At 38.9% G+C, this 22696-nt stretch overlaps 1 long non-coding RNA gene across 2 annotated transcripts in view; it reads right to left on the reverse strand.

The window, feature by feature from the left end:
* Positions 1-18520: 18520 nt before the first annotated feature.
* Positions 18521-22696, reverse strand: part of LOC109371918 (uncharacterized) — a 25142-nt gene continuing 20966 nt past the window's right edge. For both annotated transcript variants that reach the window (XR_002121960.1, XR_002121959.1), the window contains exons 3-4: positions 19141-19255; positions 18521-18915 (exon numbers count right to left, since the gene is read on the reverse strand). This is a non-coding gene — a long non-coding RNA (uncharacterized LOC109371918). The remainder of the gene's footprint in view (positions 18916-19140; positions 19256-22696) is intronic.

Raw genomic sequence — 22696 nt, forward strand, 5'->3', positions numbered from 1 at the left:
ATTTCTGCAGCTGATGTTGAATAATATTGTATGTCAACTGTAATTATATATACATATAGTCACGGGACATGGAGTAGAGAGTGAGAATGGAATCAATGGAATTTTAATAGATAAGCATGATATTGGGGGTGGGAGGGCAGTAGATGGGGGAGGGGGGTTGTTACTTTGTGAGGGTGAAAAGGATAGCTATTGCATTGTTCTGTACACGTGAAACTAACAATAAAAAATAAATAAATAAAAAAAAGAAGCCATGTTAAGACTGGTAAGAGGGGCAGACACAATGTGCCAGCCCCACACCTGCATGTAGTGGCTGAGAATCAGAAGGGATATCTTGGCCACAAAGGTTCCTCCTTGTGGAGGGATGGTGACTCAGGGGATGTTGGGGGCATATGAGGGGCAGAATGAGGTCTGTGGCTTCCAGACAAGTGCTGGAGGACAGCTGTGGTTTTCCCAGTGTGGGGTCCTTTTTATGTGCAGCCAGCAGGCAGGCACCATCTTTTCTGTGTTGAGCCATCTCCATCAATGGCCAAATTTAAACCTGATTGGCCAGGTGAACCCTGCTGGGACTCTGCCCTGCCCAACTCCCCCAATGCCAGAGGCACTTTCTCATTGAGCAGCCAGCCTTGCCTACATTTCACTCTTTCTTGTAAAACTATCAGAGTCCATGGGCCCCAGGCTGGTGGCAACTGGCCTCATTGTGCTCTGAGAAGTTTGCTGAGGAGTTCCAGGCTCAGCAATAGCACCAAATTAGAATCTATATTAACATGACCACTCTAATGACTCCCTGAGACCCTTACCCAACTTGCGTACCACACAGGCTTTAGCAGTGGCTGAACATTAAGGGAGCCGGCAAATGGCAGCAGGCCTCAGGGTGTCCTGGCTTTTTGCAGAGCTACCCCAAGCCTGGTACTGGTGGCAGATTTCTTCAGCTCACAGTGTGAACACTCTCACGTGACTCAAGGTTCAGCACAGACAGCAAGCAACTTCAGATCGCTTTGTAGCTCTTACCATGTAGTCCCTGGCCAGTCATTGGCAATGGATGACCCATGCCCGCACCGGAGCCCCTCCCAAAAGCGGCCCCAAAACCAACATATTTGGAGATTGGCTTCAGACTACAGCAGAACACCACCCAATTACCCCCACAAGTGGTACACACAAAGGGCGGTCTCCATAGGTCTCCAGAGCCCACTGGAGTGAATCCCAATCAGTGGAATAAGCCCCACACACAACAACCCATAAACTGTGGACATGGCCAAACCCCACAGCCAATCAGCCTGAGGTTCAATCTCACCCAATGATATGCCAATAGCAATCAAGGCTCAACTATATAACAGGAGGGCCCACACAGCCCACACAAGGGACACTCCTGGAGAACCCAGAGCAGATGACTAGGGAGACTGTGCCAGGGCTGACCAAGGAGATGTGCCAGGACCCCACAGGGCACATAATACATAATGCCAACCAGCCAAGACTGGGAGACATAGCACATCTACCTAATACATAGAAGCAAACACAGAGAGGCAGCCAAATTGAGGAAACAAAGAAATACATCCCAAGTGAAAGAACAGGAGAAAACTTCAGGAAAAGAGGCAAGCAACCTACCAGATACAGGGTTCAAAACAACAGTTATAAGGATGCACAAGGAACTTAGTGAGAATTTCAACAAAGAGATAGCAAGCATAAACAAGGACATATAAGCCATAAAAAAGAACCAGTCTGAAGTGAAAAATACAATAACTGAAATGAAGAATACAGTAGAAGGAATCACCAGTGGACTAGATGAAACAGAGGATCAAATCAGCAATTTGGAAGACAAGGTAGCAGAAGACACCCAATTGGAACAGAAAAAAGAAAAAAGAATACCAAAAAAAAAAATGAGGATAGTTTAAGAGACTTCTGGGAAAACAATATAAAGCATAATAACATTTGTATCATAGGGGTACCAAAAGGAGAAGAGAGAAATCAAGGGACTTAGAACCTATTTAAAGAAATAATAACTGAAAACTTTCCTAACCTGGTGAAGGAAATAGACATACAAGCTCAGGAAACGTGGCATACCAAACAAGATGAACCCAAACAGGCCCACACCAAGATACATCATAATTAAAATAGCAAGGTTAAAGACAAAGAGAGAATCCTAAAAACAGCAACAGAAAACAACCAGTTACCTACAGGGGAGCCCCCATAAGATTGTCAGCTGATTTCTCAACAGAAACCTTTCAGACAAGAAGGAATTGGCAGGAAATATTCAAAGTGATGGACAGCAAGAACATACAACCAAGATTACTCTACCCAGTGAAGCTGTTATTTAAAATCGAAGACAGATAAAGATCTTCCCAAGCAAAAAAAAAAGTTAAAGGCGTTAATTACCAGCAAACCAGTATTACGAAGAATGTTAGAGGGGTTTCTTTAAGACAGAAAAAAAAATATGAATAATAAGTGACACTAGCTACATATCTATCAATAATTACTTTCAATGTAAATAGATTAAATTCTCCAATAAAAAGACACAGGAAGACTGAATGAATGAGAAAACAAAACCCTTACATATGCTGCCTATGAGGCTCACTTCAGAATGAAAGACACACACAGACTGAAAGTAAAGGAATGGAAAATGATATTTCATGAAAATGGAAAAAAAAAAGCTGTGGTAGCAATACTTATACCAGATAAAATAGACTTTAATAAAACAAAGGCTAAAACAAGAGACAATGAAGGACCCAGTAATCCCACTTCTTGGTATTTATCCGAAGAAACACAAAATGCTACTTTTGAGGGCACCTGTGCATCCATACATGTATGTTCACTGCAGCATTACTTACAATGGCCAAAATGTGGAGGCGGTGTCTATCAATGGATGAATGGATAAAGAGGAGATGGAATGTACATACAATGGAATGTTGCTCAGCTAGGGAAGGGAATGGGTTCTTGCCATCTGTGTTGGCATGGATGGACCTGGAAGGCACCATGATGAGTGGAGTGTCAGACAGAGAAAGACAGATGCAATGTGATTTCACCTCTATGGGGAATCTAAAGAACAAAATAAGCAAACAAAACAGAAACAAACTCATAGATACAGAGAACATTTTGATGGTTGCTTTGAGATCATAGAAAGAAATTATACTTATATGGTCCTGGGTACTCCTATTAAAAATGCAATATTGTGCTGGATGGGTTGTTGACCCAAGGACCCAAGGTGATATTTTTAAAGTACCTTTGTTTGGTCCAATGATCAGAATTAGTCACTATGTTTTGCCTAGGTCTTCTAATAGAAGCAAAAGAGCAAAACCAATGCAATCCACACATCATTCTCATAGTCCTGAATATTCTATGGCTCCTCAAATAATGGTGGAACAGCCAAGAAAACCAATAAAAACAAAATTATCATGGCCAAAAAGAAAAAAAACAACTTTGAAAGAGAAAGCTATGTTTTGGGGTTTTTTCCTCCGTATTTCCTGTATCCCCTGACCTTTTCTCTTTTAATCATTATATTTTTCTCTAGGAATTGATGACACAGCAGAAAGCAGAACAAATAGATTAGTTCTTGGCTTTGGGGTTTCAAAAATTAGACAGTATATCTGGGAGAATATTTAGTGCATAAGAACATAGTTTTCCCAATCCTCGGGATTCTGGGCAAGGCCTCTGATGGAGGGATAAAGAAGAGAGCCATAAAGACATTATGCATCCCTGAGAAACGTGAGTCCTGTGCCTTGTGCCAAAGGCCAAACCCTGAGAGGAATGACGGCAAAACCTTAGATATGTTTGTGGTTTCCAAGAAGAGAGAGACCTGGGTTTTTTTCCTTGGTGTAGTCCCAGGGAAGAGGCAGGACCAGAGAAGATACAGCTCTACAGTGTGCATAGAAAGAGAAGGCTCTAGACCTTCAGGCGTCCTAGGTTTGGGTGGAACAACAGAATCTGAGAAGAACATGATGAAGCTTAGGCCTTAGGGAGCCTCATAATCCTGCCATATCCCACAGTGATTCATGACTGAGGAAGCCTTTGCATGTGGGAGTGGCACTGAGGTAGGCTGACCTTGGAGAGGCTCGGGAGGTTTCCCAGGGCTCAGCATAGCCCAGCAGCAGCAGAAAGATCCCTGTGCCCCCTAGAGGACCTTGGTAGTCTCTAAGAGAGCTGAATGCCATGTGGCTTTGCATTTGGGAACACGGGACGGTTCGGCATGGATCTGCATGGAACAGTGATAAAAGGCCAGTAGGACCAAGGATGTTTCAGGGGATGCCTGTGTGAGAAGATGAACCAAGGACTAGGTGCCACTGTGCTATTGAAGTCTTGGCCCAGGGAAGGCCCCCCTGGAACATCCACACAACCAAGGAGAATGGTGGCTAGAAATAGACATTACGTCAACTTACAGATAAATGAAGTTGTTACTTCTGCACACTTGACTTTGAACACTTTGAACCCACTATGTGCCATAAATAACATTTCAAAGAATTGGGTCTTTCTCAGTTGTACTGGTTTACTCTAATCAAAAGTTAGAGAGAGGTGTCAGCAGTTCACAAACCTCCAGGTATTCCTCAGAGTCTAAACCTCTCTTTCATTAACCCAATTCAGTACTCTAATTTGGAAAACTTGTATGTTTAATGATAATGAATGGCAGTATTTTTTTCTCTTTCTAAAATATCTGCAATGATATCTCTATTTTTATTTTATTTAGTTTGTTTATCTTCTAAAGTGAGCACTGCATATATGTTTATTTATTTATTTATTTATTTTTATTACAGCTTTTCCTATTATCCCAGAAGCTAGGAATGAGAATTGCACATATTATAGGCTCTTTGTCTTGTGGCAATAGAGATTTTTGCTCTGTACATGGGGAACAAGATTTGGCTTGCAGCAAACCAAATCTGTGGTGGAGAAGAACACTTTATAACAGACTTGCATTGTATTCAGAAAGAGATCACTAATAAAGACACCAATAGAAACTATTCAACCTCCCGTTCAAATATTTTCTAAATTATTGGTCTCTCTGTGAGAACATTTTCCTCTGGTATAAACAGTGGCCATGAATAGCATGAGTGTTTGAATAGTACAAAAGTACCAGGTTTCTTCCTGTTACCCAAAAAGCAGTAAACACCAATGGTACAGCACCCTGCACAGCAGCCCTTGTCAGACAACAATGGGGCTTACACATGAGGGGCTGAGACGTCCAGTTCTCTGATAACATGAATGTCTAGTCCCAGCTGGAGAGACACCAACAGCCACAGTTAACAGTTGCAAAAGAGCCATTGAAGAAAAGTGGAAAGGCTTCCTTTCCCTCCAAAGTCATTGCAGAATGCAACAGAACTACATCTGGGTGTCTGGGGATGAATCATGTTTTGTGTTAAGGAATTGGGCACATGCTCTGTTATCTTCCCCACCCCCTGCCACCTGTTCCCAAGGATGTCGTCCTATTGATTGATCTTATCAGGGCCACCTATAGCTGTACATGTCAGCATCAATGAATAGAGAAAACAAGGAATCAGGTTAAGAAAACTGATTTTCTTTAAAGTAATTTTGAAGAAGTTAAGGGTAGAAATGATGACTTACATAATCTTTAAAAAGTAGTAAGCATTTAGGTATGTCTTTTTAAAAATGTAATATGTAAGTAAATTTCAGAGGTGACTGCCTTTTTCTCCATTTTTCAGATTAGGAACTTAACCACTGAGAGGTTAAATAAAAGCTTTGTGACTGAGATGCCAGCTCAGGTGTTCCTGGCTTCCAATTTCCTCCTGAGAATTATGAAGATGATAACTAGAACAGTGACTTCCACACTTTTTCTTTTCTACTGCAATTCACAGGAAGAAATTCATTTTATACTGAGACCCAGAGCACAACTCGTGCATACGTGTAATGAAAGTTTCATGAAACAAAAACATAATATGCAACTTTTCTGCAGGCCCAGAATACACATATTTCCTATTTCACTCTGTTTAAAGAAAAAAGGAACTGTAATGATCCACTAAGTTGGCTTCATGTTATGACTCTCAAATAGGTCTTGAACCACATTTGAAAACCTTTCATTGAAACATCTTCACCAAAAGCCCCTCTCTGGCTTGTGTTTGAACACCCCTATTAAAGGAATCCGAATTCTCCCATAAATATTTCTATGAACATTTCTATGTGTGGAGGTAGGTCTATGTTTCTGCTATTTCTGCGATAGTCTTCCAGATCCTGGGAGTGACTATCAAATCTCTCATGAGTCATCTCTTCTGTATATTGGATATTCCCACTTTCTATGATCCTTGTATGATATTCTGTCCCCTTATCTTAGAGTACATACCATTTTCAGATATTCCAGCTGTGTGAGGCTGATTGGACTTCAATCCTTTGTCTTTTAAATATCAAACCTAGATTTTTCTGTCCAGAGCTATATTTTTATTTGGTTTAAAGGCATATTAACCTTTTTGGTGGCTACATTCACACTGTGGTGTTTAATGAACTTATCAGTTACAACCAGAAAGTCCATTTGCTTATGACAATGAAACTCACTGTAGCCTAATGCCAACCTGACCTAGCTGTTTTCAATCATAAGTTAAATATTGACAGATTCTGAAAACAAAGCTGTGCTACATATAAGTCATGATATGCAAAGGACAATTCCACTGTTCACTTTAATAGTTACCTTAGTTTTGAGGTTAAACAATGCATATTATCTCAGAATGGCAATTGAAAACAATGCCTATTTACACGATTTCTTTGTAGGTCAACACGCATTACTTCTTTCATATAAATATACCTTTGATAGGCTTCTGTGACCTGAATTGCTTTTTTTTCCTTCAATCAAGATTTTATTACTAAGGCAATTTTGTTAGTCGTTTGTTTTTGTTTTCACATTCCAACATTGATTAAATATTTCATCTTAAAGACAGTGCTGTTGTGTGTTAGATTGTATATATATATTTTTTTTTTCACAAATCCTGTTGAGATAGCTTCCCAGCAGACTTTCCCTTTTTCCAAAAATAATATTCTTTTTTCCTGTTTTCAGCATGATAATGTTCTCAATAAGGAATGGAGCATATACTCCAAAGGTATAGGTTAGGAGTTTTGTGAAATCCTTTGATTAAATCTTAGACCCTCAGGATACAATTTTTTAATGTGGTACTGAAGAGTGCTGACAAAGCTTGGGGGTACAAAAAAAAAAAAAAAGGTAGAACTGACCAAAGATAGAATGTGCTGCTTCAGAGAGTGAGGGTATTTTCCCTTGCAGGTGGGAAGCTTTAAGACATGGACTTTAAAAAGGGGGATAAGAAATCGATAGCTGGACTATACTGGCATTTTTAAAACTTCTCTCTGAGCAGGGAATGGTGCTGGTAAAGTAGAAAAGCAATCTACAGGGTTCAGGTTCTCTGCTCCCATGTCCACCGAACACTCTTTCTTCATCCAAAGCAGCTCCCCTTGTGTCTTTAAAAAGACACATAGATATTGTACCCCTATATAAACTGTGTTGGCCCATGCCTGAAAGAATTTCTCAAACCAGTGGAGAAAATGGGTTTTAACTGCTCTTCCAATCTGATATTTATCCACCAGAATCAAAATGGTTTCTGTTTAGATATTCTTTTCTGCAGGATATATTAATCTATAAGGGCAGAAGGAAAGTGTCTACAGAGATGACTGGTATTTTTACCTATCAATGGCCAAAAGATTCTGGAAAAAGAGCAAAAAAATGAGTTTAGGAAAACTAATTCCACAAGGGATGGAGAAGGTTGGGTTTGACAATAGCTATTTTATGAATAAGTAATTCAGCAGAGTGATACTCATCAGCATATATGCACATCAGCTACCAGCTGAACCTTCTGCTCCACCCCTTTGCTTCTCTGCCTCCCCAGTCTTCCAGAAGACCCTCAGTTCCACCTGCACTCACAGGTCTTAATATTAAATGACTCCTTTACACCTGGGAAGTTAATTTCAGTTCTTATTTGTAGCTTCAGTTACCCTTTCTGCCAGGTTGACCTTGACCTAGGACACTGTTGACCATTGGGCTTCTTTGCAGCAGATCTCTTATCCATAGACACCTGTCTATGGGGCTTGGCACTTTCTGAGCTACTCTTAAATCCTAGGCAAGCCCTTCCATCCCTGAGATCAACATTTTTTTCTTAATTTGTTTTAACAAAAAGCTAGATTATATGGGACTATCTGAATTCCTTATACTTGTCCTATAGCTCAAATACTCTATTATTTAAAAGTATATAAATCTAAGCATAGATATATGTAACTACATTGAGTCATAATTTAAATAAGTGGGCTAGAAATTTGTTCTTTTATATAAACCTACAGAATTAACCCATTTATACTATGTAATTTTTATTTTACTTTTTATTTATTTATTTATTTATTTNTATATATATATATATATATAAAACCTTTCCATGATAGCTTCTTTATATAAAGAGAAAAAGTATAGCCCTATCTATATCTTAAATAAAGAGATTACAAGTATCTATGTAACATTGTGGTCATGATACAAATAAGAACAGAAGCTGATCTTATCTGTCCAGATTTTGGCCGGATTTACGTCTGTGAAACAGCACGTTGCAGCACTTCACTTTTCAGTAGTGTAACAATCTCCAAATGCCTATTTAGAAGGGAACCGCCTGATGTAATTGGTCCCCATTCTTTAACTGAGGCTCATTATTAGACCAAACTCATACTCTTCTACCAAAACATAAACCCATTTGGCCTTTTGGTCATAACTAGGCAGGAAATGACATGTTACTGGTGGAATTCTATTCCTTGCCTGCCACGATCACCTACAGAAAATAATTATAACTGATATTGAACCCGATGTCCCATTTTTTCTTTACTAGATTTATTTTATTTAGTATGGTACTTGGTGATAAACTATGAGAAATATCTGAAGTATTGCATGTCCTTTTTTCAAATCTCAGCATGTTTTTGTGTTTATGATCATTCATTTGGTCTTTACTGAAATGCCTTTAGTAGTCAATGCCTTTACTGTAGTACCTATTGAATTCCAAGCATACACAGTAATTTCTGGCTCAAAGTAGTTCTCCTTCTTTTCATTCAAGTGTACCAGCTGCCCTGGGCCCTTTTTGCCCCTCTGCTCTTTACCACTGACTCTTAAATTATTCTTGCCTGAGTAGAATTCAGCCATGGAAACCTTTTAAGTAACTGTTTGAAGGCATCCTTGGGAAAGTAAGCTACTGTTGAGAGGAGAAAGAGCATTGGTTTGGGGCCGGCCGAGTGGCACGTTGGTTAAGAACTGGCAATGCCAGAGGGCCCCGGTTCGGATCCCACATATGAGGGCCAGTGACACTGCCCTCCACAGCTAAGATGGTGAANGGCTAGAAATTTGTTCTTTTATATAAACCTACAGAATTAACCCATTTATACTATGTAATTTTTATTTTACTTTTTATTTATTTATTTATTTATTTATTTATTTTTTGTGGTAGTCAGAAGCCAGATTGCAGTATGTATACTTAGGGCCCAGGAATCAGTTAGCTGAAACTAATTATTTCTTAATGCCCACCTCTCTAACCCAAGCCAGGGCCCATGAACTCCTGAAATGTTGTTACCAAAGTTGTTGTAGAAACTCAATGTTATGTGTCTAAATGGTCTCCTAGGTGAAAACACAGTTCCCTCCAGGAGATGTGACTTGGAGCATGACTGGAGTGTTAGCCCAGCTCCACTTAAACGTCCTTTGTGGGTGGGCTTCAGAGTGGCCCTCACTACGCCGTGACACCTGCTTACCTCACCCAGGAACATCTGGCCTGGCTGCGCCTGCGGTGGTTGTGCCCTGAGAGCTGCACATTCCCCATCTGCCCCTCCCTTTTACCTGGGTGCACATATTGGCTCTCTCTCTGTCTATTCTCTGATCCACTAAAGAATGCTGAAAAGGGCAGAGAGAAGAAGAGTTTAGTTGTCGTTTTGGCTTTTTGTTTGTTTTGTTTTATTTATCAGGAATGGTCAAAAGCATGTCTCTAACGTGATTTTGGCTCTGTTGCAGGTCATCTTTCTATTTTTCCACCTAATTATGTCTGTGTTCTGCTTTTATTGCTTCCTCATCCCATGTCCTGTTTACATAGCTACCAGATGAAAATAAAAGCCTGTCACATGTCGCCCCTCACATGCCAATAGAGGCCATGCCAAGCAGAGTCAAGCAATTTACATACACTGGCTCTTTTACGCCTCACTGCAGACCTGTGAGGAGGGTTCATCATCCCATTTCTTTTTAATAGAGTAAGTCTCAGAAAGCTGAGGTTACTTTTTTCAAGGAAACACAGCTCGCATGTGGTTTCTACATCTGAAAACTTCGAAGTCCATGACATTCCCCTGTGTACACCTCCAATTAAGAGCCACTCATCTCCCTGTAGAGTGATTGAAATTTTAAACCACCAGTATTTTTAAGTGTATTTATATTTTGGGCAGTCTAGTTCATGTGAAAACCAAAATTTTAGATAAGCCCCAACTCCCCATCAAAATAAAATCATGGAAAAGTAAAAGTACAGATTTATAACCTTCACAAGTATTAACAGCTAAATCCACTCCTGAGTAGTTAGGATAAGGCTGTGTGGGCTGTGCTAAGCCCACAGCAGCTCTCAACCCTCCCACCACCTTGCCTCCCACCATAAAGCAACTCAGATTGCAAGAGGGATGACAAGATGACAAGAGGGAATGACATCATTAGGTGACAACTCTGAATTTGTGATGATTTGTTTATATATTTTTTAAAATCCTAAATTGTCTTGGCACCATCTCATAGTAGATGGCAGCACAGGAGTTTGTCATGACATTGTGTTTGACAGGTAGGGAAATGATGAGTCAGGTGATTATTCCAGGTTCCATTTCACTACATGTACCAGGCATGGCTCTGTTCTCCACAGTCAGTCCTGCCTTTAGACCCAGTTAGCCGGGGCTCTTCCCCTAGGCCCAGAGCTTTAGAAATCTCCTCCTCCAGCGTCCGCCCTCCATGTGAGATAAAGAGAATGGGTCACGCCCAATCCAGACAGTGCTCCAATTAATTGGGACCTGGAATTTCCTGCCCTAATGACCTGAGCCTCCTCCCAGGGATGATGCAGCCTCTCCCAGGTCTACCTTTTAGAGTATACACCGCCCCTCTGGGATGCTGGCTCCTAGGTCTCAGGGACACCCAAAAGGTGACTGCAGAGCAAGGGAGAGGAGGATGGATTTGGGACACAGTTTAAGTGTGCTCTTGTAAAGAATGAGGGAACTGGGGGGTGAAAAGAGAAGGGGTGAGTGTTAGGCTGGGAGGGTATCTCTATTCTTATGGTCCCCTTGATCCTGGGCTGCCAGGAATGCACAGATGGCAAAAATGTATGCTCTCAAAAAGTTTTAAGCCTGGCCATAAAGATGGACGCATAAATAAATAATGTTAGTCCAACGTGGTGAACATGACGCTTTGGATTTTTTGAGATATCAGAGGAGGTCACTTGAGCCAGCTTGGCATGAGGGTGTAGGGATTGGCTGGAATGAATATAAGATAAACTAGGAAAGAAAGAATTGGGGTGAGGGGGACAGTGGGGTTGCAAGAAACGAACACTACCAGGAAAGGCACTGAGGCATGAAGCAGACAGCTTTCCTACCTTACGAGGCTGGGCTAACGGCCCTCCATCTATGTTTTCGTATGTGGCAAAAAATTTTACACACACATTTGGAAAAGAGCAGGAACTGAATATATGTGTTTAGCTGACATGGTTGTGGGGTAGGAGAGGGACCTACAAATTTCTTAGTGTTTTTGGAGCAGAAGTCCTAGGTGGAGAGGTGACAGGAAGTAGGGAAGAGGTGTTTGCACATCTTGGCAAACGTTGCTTCTGACACTATGGAGGTTAACCTTATGTTAGAAGTGACAGAGCTTTAAACACAAGACTGACATGATTGGACTTAATTACTTAGTGGTGTGAATGATTACTTGCAAAGCACTGAAGGCACAAAGAACCCGTCAGTAGGTAGTTATTATAATCTAGGAGAGAAATGATGAGGGCCTGAGCTACGCTTAATTGAAATCTTGACATGCACATGAATATCCACCTGCTGTCACATAATAAGTGCTCAGTAACAAACTGTTGAATGAATGAATGAAGTCAATAACAATAGGAATGGAGAAGGGGAGGATATATTTAGGAAATATGGAAATCATGGACATCAAATGTGGGACTCACAGGGTCAGAAGTCAAGGATAATTTTAGGGTGCCTTGTTCAGTGTTGGGCAGATGATGCCACTAAGTAAGAAGGGATGTTTTCTCATGGTGAGATGATGAAATAAGTTTCAGACAAGTTCAGTTCTAGAGGTTTGAGGGTCAGCCCGTTAGAGATGACTGTGAGCTAATAAATATAAACCTACAAAAGTGGTTACAAATTCTATTTTAGATTTTTTGTTTGTTTGTTTTTTTAGCTGAGCCGTCCTACCACCTGTTGGCAGCTCAGCAGCAGCTTAGCTTGGGTCGGGCATCGAACCACTGTTGCTCAGTAGCTCGCACTCTTGAGTGAGCTCTTAACCAACTGAGCCACTTGTCCGTCCCATCAAATTCTATTTTAAATCAGAATGCTTAGGATGTTTGTTAACATACAGATTCCTGAGTCTTAACCTCAGATATTCTGATTCATGAAAAATGGAATAAGATCCGGGAAACTGTACTTTGAATATACATCCCAGATGACACTAGTGCCAGTTAATAGGACAATTTTTGGGAGGGTATTTGCTTAGATTTAGGGTTTTGGTAACAGTTTAGAGGTACAGATTTGTGATTGCTGACTTAAAGATAATAACAACCAACACTGACCAACATGAAAAACTGTTTTAAGTACTTTTTATATTAACACATATAAACCTCACAACTTTATCAAGTAGGTATTATTATTCCCTGCATTTTATAGGTTGAAAAACTGAACCTCAAAGAAGTTTGTGAGTGGCAGAGGTGAGATCTGAACTTAGGCAGGCAGTCTAAGTTCACGGCCAGGGTCTGTGTTCATCATGCTACTTTCCCCTCATATTACTGTAATATTTGATGAGAGTAACTAATTGTGGCAAAGGAGGTGAGATTGCCTAGGAAGGTATCATGTATATGGGCCAAATACTGAATCCTGGAGAACACCAAATATGAGTGGCAGATGCAGGGAGAGATTTAGAACAGACTGAAAAATATTTGAACCCATATTGGGTTCTTAACACAGAGACTACACATGCAGAAAAGATCTTAATAAATATTTTTGGCAATAATATTGATGATGAAAACTTAAGTATTCTCAGGTATCCTGAAGGAGTACTTTACTAAGTCATCATTTAGTGGAATACAGTGATATTTCTTCATCATATTTTCAACTACATTGGATGTTTTACATTGCTGAAAGTGGAAGAAATAGCCTAGAGACAATATGTGTTATTTTTAAAAATATAGATTTTATAGGTAAATGTTAAATAATGGATATCAATATGAAGAACTGCTTTTATTGCTGTCGAGTCATCTAGCTCCAGTGAAACTAAGCATGAAAATGGTTAAATATAAAACTGATTTTTTTTTTGCACAGCTCTTTCTCAATGGTTCAACTTGCCCACAAATTTGAAAATGAAAATGATTTTCTTAATATTTGCAAATGCTTGGAACTTACTAATCCTTGGTGTCCACAATCTTTGACTAATCTCAGGGGTACACTTTAGCCCCCCCCCCCAGTTTCCTTTTATTTGTCACTGAGCAGAGTCTGATAGCACTGGCAGGATTTTGTTGATTTACATATTAGGAGATACAAAATCAGGGACTTCCATGTAGTCTACAGAACAATTTTCTGGCAATAGTTTAGTTGATCATTAAAATAAAATTTGAAGACGATGAAATTATTTGCTCCAATTGCATATTCTTTGGCTTTCTAAAATGTTTGTTCTAGCTCAAAGAAATTTTCTTTCACCTTGTGGGTGTGTGAAATTCTTGGGTACTGAAAGTTTGAAGAAACATACAACTTCTCCATTATCCTGTCTCTGCTCAGTCACAGGATAGCTTTGGCCAATTTGTTTAGAGTAAAAGATTCTCTTCCCTAGAAAGAGGTCCACCCTGAAAGGATATCCCTTATTATAATTTTGCTGGACATTTTGAAACAAAGAAACAAGATGATAGTAAGCATCTGTATCAGACCATAAGGTAGCAAACACAGCATTTGTATACAAGCCTGTTCCAGTGTCTGCTTTTGCCCATCACGACTTATTGCCTTTTGCTTCTGCCAGAGGACAGGCAAGTGATGAATGGGTTTCTTTTTGTTTGTTTGTTTTTGTTTTTGTTTTTTGACAGAGAACGTGTTGCATGAATGCTGAAGAGACAGGTGTATACTTTTCAAAAACATTTTGAACATGACCTGTCACTAAATCAGCTTGTTTAGAGCAGGAGAAAGAGTGTAGAAATGATATTAATAACCGTGATGAACAAAACCCTCATTTCATCATAAAGATGAACATAGATCTGCAGCAATTTGCAAATAACACATAATTAGGGATAGTTTTTGTAATGCAAAAATAAATCCTCTAATTATATATAGAACTGATTGCAGATAATGACAGTGATCTACTAGGAATAGATTAAAGGGATTGAGGCCATTTTTTTTTTCATCTCATTCAAGCATTGTGGTTTTCTGCATTGACCTGGAGAAATGGCATTCGTGGGAGACACTGAAGAGAGACTGGATTCTTGTAGGAGCTTGATTTTCATATTCCGCAGAAGCTTTCTTATCAGGAAACTTATAGAGTATAATCATTCTCAAATCCTTAGTAACCATTCTGATGCTTATCAAAGATATCTTTGATATCCACAAATAAACAAACAATATTTTTCGAACCAAAAAAGAGAAAAAAATATGCAAAAAGGTGGACTTTTGTTGCAGTCTTTTATAGGAAGATGTTTACAGTAGTATAAAAGTTAAGGCATGCTGAGTTTTACAGTTAACTAACACTTAACTAATTCTCTTCATTGAAAAGAAGAAAGTTACCCAAGATTGGAACAGTTTTGAGAAATTAAGATTTGTACGAATTCTTGGATGAAAGTGACACAATATCTCATCTAAAATGGCTTAGGCAAAAAGAAAATGTTATTACTGAAATTTTTATGAATAGGGATGCCTTCAACCTGTCTGTATTTATGCCTGAAATGATACCATGAAAACCTCAGCTCTGCCTTCAGCTATATTAACTGCAGCGTCAGCTAAGCTGAAATAGCAGCAGTGGAATCTTCTCTTTATTCTGTTAGATTCATTTCTAATATGGGAGGTCTAGGATACCTTTCTTAGAAGACCTAGAAGGATCTCGCTGGCTTTAATTGGGTCATGTACTAATCCCTGAAATAACAACTGAATTCGGGGAAGAGGAGACGCATTAATCAGCTCAGATTTGTGGTCACCATTGGAAGTGAGTGTGGAGTCACATAGCCTACAATGGGAATAGGTAAATCAATGCAAATGGCCAAAAAAAGTCAAATTCTGGTTATTCAAAATATAATCAAATCGATTAACAATTTCACTTTTCCGCTCTGTATATAACCTTTGAGGATAACAGCTAATAGATTTGACAAATCACTGATTTGAGTTTCTCTTTTGCTCACCTTTACTATATAGTTGTACTGTAGGTGCTGGAGTCCAATGAAATAATCAAAAAGAAGATGCGAAATAGATGAGTTCTGAATCATGGTGAATGGGTTGTGATAGTAACTAATAATTAAGAAAAGAAAAAAATTCTTAGGAAAAGATTAAAAATGTCTTTCTCTATTTAACCTTGAATATGTAGCCTTCACTAGAAAATGTGAAAAGATGTAATTTCAATGTTATTAAACTCCATCAGCATACATTTCTCTGAGTAACATCCTGATATGATACATTCTAAAATTAGTTTTTATCAACCACAGTTATTAAGCATATTTTGGCATATGACATGATTTTGTTCACATTTAATAAAATATGCAACAAGCTCTCTGTCCAGTAAAGCTTAGATCTACCCAATGTGACAATATAAAAACACGTCAGCTCTAGTACACTGTGCTTTCCTCCAGAGCCCCAATTAAGCATCATTCACTTCTGCATTTCTTTTGTCTAACCCTGGTCTTAAGATGAAATAAACATTAATAAATAAGGATATGTTGATTTGATATTTTAGCAGGCTCTCCCTTAAGGATTCCTAAGCATCATTACTATACTGGATTAGGCTTCTAAAACAACATTTTGATTGGAATCTTGAAGATGGGGTACAATGCTCTTCCTTGTTTTTCTCCCTATTGTCACTTGGGTACACGTGTCTCTTTCTCCTGAGCTGCATGCTTCTTTCAGAGCAGAAACCAAATCTTTAATTTATATTCATTTATTCATCGGCTCATTTGCATATCTGACAAATATTCATTAATTGTTCTCCACATGTTAGGAATAATAGCTGTGAAAATATATCATCAGATACAACCCATGAGAACACAGGCCAACAAGTTTTAACTTTGCCTGTTGTGGCTTCTTCCTATCTCTGCCACAATACCTCGCAAGGGATGTGACACATGTAGAGCTTTTAGAAATGCTTACTTAATTCATTGATTCAGGAAACTTATACCAAATGTAGCCTTTATCTCCAGCTACTAAATCAAATCACAGAGTATATTATTCTTTAATCCTCTTTAATTAACAGCTGAAAAATGTGGTTCTGTCATGATGAACTTCAAAATGTGTCATGCAGGAACCTTGTATATATTATGTTTTAAAACACTGAAACAGCTTTATAAAGTTCCTCATTTTACACAGAAGAACACCAAACACAGGAAGAAAATAGAAAAGCCTTACATATTAAGTAGCAGAGCTGGGACTTGAACCCTGGTCTGTCTGGCAATAAAGCCCACAGTTTTACTCACTAGCACATACTGGTTTCAACACTCTCTTGAAATGCCAGCCTCTTCAAGTCCTAAGTCCCTGATTTCAGCAACTCCTTTCTCTCTCATTGCCCTCAATGGACCTTAACTTTTGACAATAGAAACCTATCACTTCAGTCAGCTCAAAAGAAATTCATGTTTTTGATAATGTTAATAACCACTTATCCTCTGCAGCAAAAGATTGTACCTTAATCTCCCTTTTTAGTAGATGGTTCATTCAGCCACCATTTTGCAAATTCTTTGTTATGCCTCTACCTGTCTGAGCTCAAGAGGGAAAAATAGTGCATGTGCTTCAAGCACTCTTAAGAGAGGTCTCTCCTGGCTTGCTGTTTCCAGTCCTCAGGCAGGTAATCAACCAGGGGACAGAATCAATCACTGCGATGATGTGTTCAGATGGGATTCCCATTCTTCTGCCAGTAGGCTCTTCCGGACTCTGTATGTTCATGGTTCTTCTCACTTTTTAGAGGTTCAAGTGTGTAAACATCATCAACAGTGCTTTGTTCTCATATTTCTTTTACATATGCAATACCTACATTTTGCTCTTGTGCATGAAACCTAGTTCTGTTGCATGTTCTTACAACTACAATAAGGCACTTTTAATTTTGAAGTATTATCTTAGTGCTGTAGTGGGAACAGGTTCAGCTGAAAACTGGGCTTATTGTAAACTGTGTAAACATGGGTTCCCAAAGCCTGGTTGCTAGGCTATCAACACAATAAAAAATACCCACATCACCAGAAGATAATAAAGGACGAAGGTGATGGAAAAACAATCAATTGCCAGTGATTCCGTTGAAAGGTGGTCTCTGAGGTCAATGTCAATGATCATCTTCATCATTGTCTTTTTGAAAAGGTTAAAATTTTCCATTCCACATGTGGGAAAAAACAAAAAATGTATACCCTGGAATAATAACCTGCAGAGACAAGACAGCGCCAGAAAGACAAAGCTGTTCAGCTGTGTTTCCTGACAGTCCTGCCCAGCACACTTCCACCTCAGACAGAGAACTGAGTTTCTAAAGAATAATTATATCAAATGATGTCATGATGGATGGCCTCTTTCCAATGGCTTCATGGCTTATCTTTTGGGGCAGAGAGTTAGGAGAGATAGCAGACGGTGAACTGTTGTCACAGTTTGATGGAAAGGGGAATCACAGGTCAATTTTTGGTGTTCTAAGTCACATGAGAGTGCAGGGTCTGAGTTCCACACTCTGAGTCCTCTGAATTAACCCTGCATTGACACGGGCCCTTTAGTAAAACAAATATCAATATATGATCAACTTCACTCATGAATGTAAATATGTTCCAATAGTTTCATAGCACTAGATAATGTTCAAAATGTTTTACATATATTATTTATTGAATTGTCCTTGCAACCCAATATTATAAGGAATATCATTGTTCCCAACTATAGATGAGGAAACTGAGCATAGGAGGTGAAGTGACATGCACAGGTCATATGGTGGGCAAGTGGTAAAGTCAGGACCAGAACCTGATCCCAGATCCTGCCTTTAGCCACTCATAGTGCTGCCTTTGTGATGATTTTAAAAATATTATGATTATTTCTAATAAACCTTTAGGTAAAGTTTACAAAAACAAATGATCACATATTTCTTTATAAAAATTAAATCATAAGCTTTCATTATAGGATGCCGTAAACTTGACAATTTTGTTTATATATTTATATCACATACAATTATTGCTTTAAATCATAAGTGAAGTAGCTTATTCTTTAAAACATAGCAAAAGAGCCTATTTTCTGAAGGAGTTAGCTCATATTTCTCAAACTAGAGTATACACACCACTGTGGATCTGCAGCTAGCTCACAGGAAGTACAAGATATGTCTCTTAGAAATATTCACATTTATATTAAGATTTAGAGGAAATTATATTAAATCAAATGTGAATATCGATTGTAAGGCAGAAAAAAACCTGAATATCATAAGATGGGAGAAATCTAAGAAATGCTGAGCTTCTAACAACTTGCTTTAAATTCTAGCTGAAGACCGGGGGATCCTGAGTTAGTCTTCATGACCTCCTGCCACTTGGAGCTGCTTTCCTGGAAAAGCTGAAGAAGAATTAAAGAAGAAAATGCAAATGCCATCAGTGCAAAAGTAAAGTTTCACGGATTTTTTATCTTGTTTTCCACAGAAATAGTCATAATAATTTTCATTGCTTTTATAATTTGACGGAATGGCTAGAAGAATTAAATTAAAATAGAAAAGGAGCTCATGATGTGAGAGCCACAGATAATGCATTTTATAAAAAGTACGAACAGAAACAAATTACCAACCTCTTCTTTCCAAACAAAGAAAAATTGTTATTCTTCCCATGTTTGTTCAGGGACCACAGTGTTCACTGAACCATCCCAGTGGGCACAACAGTATCTCGAACACTGCAGGCAGCTTCTAAGGAAAAGAGAAGACATGCTTTTAATCCATGAACAGCTTCCAAGAAAATGGGGCCAATGAGATAAACATAAATTATAATACTTGGAAATACAAGTACAATAAGTATGTGTAGCCCCTGAGGACAGAGTTTTGTTTTGGTATATGAATATATATAGAGAGAGACTATTGGGTCTGGGTCTATATATTTAGTACTTCAATGTGCAACAGGCTTAACCCCACTAATTCAAATAGGTAGGCGGATGCGCGCCCCTTGTAAATACAGGGTTTGTCAATCTTTGTGTAACAAAGCAAATATAGACTAACTCATTTTCTGGATGAAAGGAGTTTGAGCTGTTATTGGGTCCTGGTATTGGGTCAAGAAATAATTCAAATTAAATGTTCACAATCCCTCTATAAGGGAACCACTGAATACGTAATTAAGATATTGAATGCATAATGATTGTTGGCTTTAATGGTTTACAAAGTTCACACACCCAACCCTACTTTCCTCTGTAATCCACATGCAATCTTGAGTGAATGCTCTACTCAACACTGCAAGCCATCCCAGGAATCATGCCAGTAAAACATGTAAATTTTCGGTTCTTTCAGTTGTAGAAATATTCTTAAATTTCAGTGGTAAACTATGAAATTTGTTTCTACTTTAAAAGAAGCCTCAACTTCAAACATAAAAAGAAATTCAACTTAATAACCTAGTTTTACCAGTTTCTCACTCCATCTGTTTGACATCTTGGTCTGGGCCTTGGTTAGGCTTTAATTAAAAAGCAAATTTGAATTAAAAGTCCATTTCAATGTCAACCATACTTAGCCACTATTTGCTGATATGTTATTGATCTTAAGAAAAACTCAAATTCCATTCAATTATATAATTGATAAAACTATATAAATCTAATTCTAATGCAGTTATATAATTCTAATTTTCAGGCAAAGATATGACCTAATAAAATCTTTCAAATTTTATACTCAACAAATTCACAAAGCATAAAAAGTGCCAACTTTGGTCCATTACTATAAAGAATAGTTGCTTTTAAAAATTCATTCAAGGGCCGGCCTAGTGGTGTGATGGTTAAGAACTGGCTTGGAACGCCAGAGGGCCCCGGTTCGGATCCCACATATGAGGGCCAGTGACACTGCCCTCCATAGCTAAGATGGTGAACAACAACAGCTCAACCTGGAGCTGGGCTGCCGTGAGTCGCCCGCGACGGCGTAGGCTGCAGCCCCTGTGGCAGTGGGTTGCCATGGGCTACTGTGTGTAGCCAGCAGCCGCAGTGAGCAGCCCTCCAGAAGCCGGCGACTGATCTGCCTCGCCCGGGAAGAGTGCAATGATGGTGCCAACTTGGGCCAGTGAAGCAACGTCCTCCACAAGTAGACTGAAGAACAAAAGGACAGCAACTTGTCTGTTCCCCTTCCCCCAATTCCCCAGCGCTGTTCCCATCCCCCAATTCCCCAATAAAAATCTTAAAAAAAAAAATTCATTGAAGACTCCACAATTATACTTTTAAATAAGTGGATTTTTAATTTTTTCCCTAAATTAGAAACTCGAACATGGAGAAAGTATCAATACATGACTCTAAAGGGAACACATACATTATTATGGATAAGAAGCAGAGGCTATGTTCAAAAGAAGCATAATTATTTAACTATTTATTTTTAAAGATTTTGTTGGTCTGAATAGCAATCACTTTTTAATTAGTGTTTTATAAATCTGTTGCTATGCATAACATTCTACTTGTGGCATGTTTTCATGGGCTCCTTGGTTATGTTTTTGCACAATTATAAAATAACAAATACAATGTGAGTATTACTCAACAAGCACATGGCATAACTGATCTTACAAAAACATCATCAGCGATGGGAAAGATGCATGCCTAAACTATGAGTAAGGATGGCAGCCCAGGAACTTTCAGGAGCGAGCAGATTTCTGCGCAATCAGGTGCATTTGCAAGGTTGGACTTCAGAGCTTTTGCAAAGGGTTCCATCCAGAAGGAGGCGGAAGAATGTGGGCATGACCTGGGCTAAGAGCTCCAGGTTCGCCTTGAGAGAAGCCCGAGTGTGGCCACTGTTTAGTTTCCATCATCTTCCTCTTTCCTGCACCATGTCTAAAAACCTCTTGGGAAACAGGAAAATGGAAACTTTGACTACGGAATTTGAAAATGTTTTCTTGCAAGGAAAATTATTCAAATTTGAAAATTTTTCAAATAGGTTGTTAGTGAGTCAGAGGCCTATAGAACCTTGCTGTTTTAGATAATGCTCTTTGAACCCAAATGAACAAAGACTCACTTGGCTTCAGGGAAGAGGGTTGGGTGTCATTTGAAAGTATTCACAAATCAGAATGAATCAGGAGTCATAAAGCCCTAGATGTTGCCTAGTTTTAGTCACTGGTCTCTCTCCCTTGGTCTTTTTCATGTTCCCTTTCATGGCCTGTCTCTGGTTCAGTCTCTCTCAGAGTCACTGTTTTCCAACCAGAGTTTTCTCTCTTTTCTATGCCACTTCATAGCTTCATTTTGCAAATGGCTTTGGATTACTCAAGTCTGTGGCGATTTGACAGCTCCAGTACAATTGCTTTTTGACGTTTCATTCCTTGTTTCTAAATTTACAAGGGAAAGACTAGCTGGTTCAGCTCATCTCCATATGCCAGCCCCTGAGGAGGTGATGATAAGTCTATGAATTGGCTGTCCTTGGGTCAGTCTTGTCCAATCTCTGTGCATTTGTGGGGTACGACTCATGAAATGAGTCAAGTCTTTACATCCAAAGGCTATGGATGAAGTGCATTCCTTACAAAGGCCTGCAGCAGGGCTGAAAATGACCAATATCTCTAGGACACTTTGTTTTTAATATCCCATCAGTTCATTATGAAAATATTCTGTTATTCATTCAACATTTTTATTAAGCGACTTCAGTGGATCAGATATAGGGGAGAAATAATAATATCAGGCAGAAAGTGAGGATGCTCAAAAGCACTTGTTTCTTGGTAATTCCCTTCACTGCAAGTCTCATTCCCCCACAGACCTGAGGAGGAGATTCCCAAGGTTGGCACTCATCAATGAGAACACATTTACATATTTTGACTTGTCAACTCTATGAAATTTATTTATTCTCTCAGTATGAAGGGAAGATGTCTTTATATGCATAATCTCCACCTTTACATAAAAACTGGGCTTGTGTCTTCACAGCACCCAAGTCCACGCTGGAATGCTGAGTGGTTCTGGAGGGCCTGTGGTATTTTAATCTGTGAAAGAATATAAATATAAATACCTCACTAAAACAAATATAAAAGTAAATATAGGTGTCAAGGCAGAGAGGGCTGGGGTACATGGGTATAGGGGGAAGAGAAAAGGGGCATCTACATGAAGAGGGATGTTTCTTGTTTAATAAATTCTAGGAGTGACAGATTAGAGTCTTGCCATGACTGTTCGTCAGTTTGTTTATGTATTTTTTTTT

This window comes from Hipposideros armiger, unplaced genomic scaffold (genome assembly GCF_001890085.2).
Source record: "Hipposideros armiger isolate ML-2016 unplaced genomic scaffold, ASM189008v1 scaffold_600, whole genome shotgun sequence".
Classification (NCBI taxonomy): Eukaryota; Metazoa; Chordata; class Mammalia; order Chiroptera; family Hipposideridae; genus Hipposideros; species Hipposideros armiger.